This window comes from Nuphar pumila, chromosome 17, assembly GCF_984573655.1.
Source record: "Nuphar pumila chromosome 17, dmNupPumi1.hap1.1, whole genome shotgun sequence".
In the NCBI taxonomy this organism is placed as follows: Eukaryota; Viridiplantae; Streptophyta; class Magnoliopsida; order Nymphaeales; family Nymphaeaceae; genus Nuphar; species Nuphar pumila.
Genome location: NC_143265.1, coordinates 18,951,338 through 18,952,423, shown reverse-complemented (window position 1 = coordinate 18,952,423; position 1,086 = coordinate 18,951,338). Strand labels below are relative to the sequence as shown.

Here is a 1,086-nt window from a genome sequence, read left to right as displayed (position 1 = left end):
TGGGCAGTTGGTATGAAGGGTAGTGAACAGGTGTTGTAAGTAAATAAAGATGTAATGGGTAAATTGCTCTAGATGTGCATAGTGTGAAATAGCGTTCCAAATGAAGTGGTTGTGTGTTCCTATCAACAACTGTACAAATCAAAAATCTTTTAAGCATCACTTTGTAAATTCCTCCTTTTACAGCATCTCTTTCTTCATTTTCTAAGTTTTCGGACCCTTACTCTGGTGACAAAGACATGAATTTTCTCTAACCCTCCAGCATGATTCTCGCATCATGTAGCTTGCTACTAAGACCCACACAACAATTTGCACGTATCAGACTTCATTAAAATCTTTGCTTGGCTCACAAAGACCATCAAAATATTCAGTATCCAGAAACCTGATCTGTAGTCCTATTTCTTTTAGCAAATGGATTATATTTCACATAATTGAGCACATCCTGGTCATGATGTCCAGGATAAATCTCTCTTGACAAATACTAGAACTCATAAAATTGTATAATTCTGTCATTAGACTTCACGAAAGCAAACCCTCCGTTAGGAATATTTTGAAAGCTAAGTGAACTACCCAAAAAAATGACCACAAGCTATCTGACCATCAGCATTTAAGTAAAAATGTGGAAAAGGGTCACGAAACCAGAGGATATCATCATTCGTGAAAAGAAAATTGTAGCCCATTTCAAGCACCAATGCAAGAAATCAATCCTCTTCCGCATCATTTTCAAGTAATCAGGACTCAAAAATAAAATAAAATAAAAACTCTCTCCAGAGAAATCAACTCCTTCAGTGACCAGAGCAAGGCAATTCCAGGAACATACATTCCTTTCTCTGGGTATTACATACCATCAATGCATTACAAAAATAGAGGAAAACCAAAGCAGTTTTAACAAGAAAATCAGAAACATTACGATATTGAAATTGAAAACTTTGAAGATTGAGGGAAATAAATCAATCTATAGAATAAGATGTTTAAATGATGGATCAACCTACTGAAGGTAAAATGCTGATATGAAAATACAAAGATGATGCAATACCAAACAAAGGACTGCTGATAATGACACAATACCGCTGATGTTGTATGAACATA

General features: G+C 35.2%; 1 pseudogene; it reads right to left on the bottom strand.

Moving 5' to 3' along the window:
• Positions 1-247: 247 nt before the first annotated feature.
• Positions 248-698, bottom strand: LOC149811759 (uncharacterized protein At4g15970-like; annotated as a pseudogene).
• Between the last annotated feature and the right edge of the window lie 388 nt (positions 699-1,086).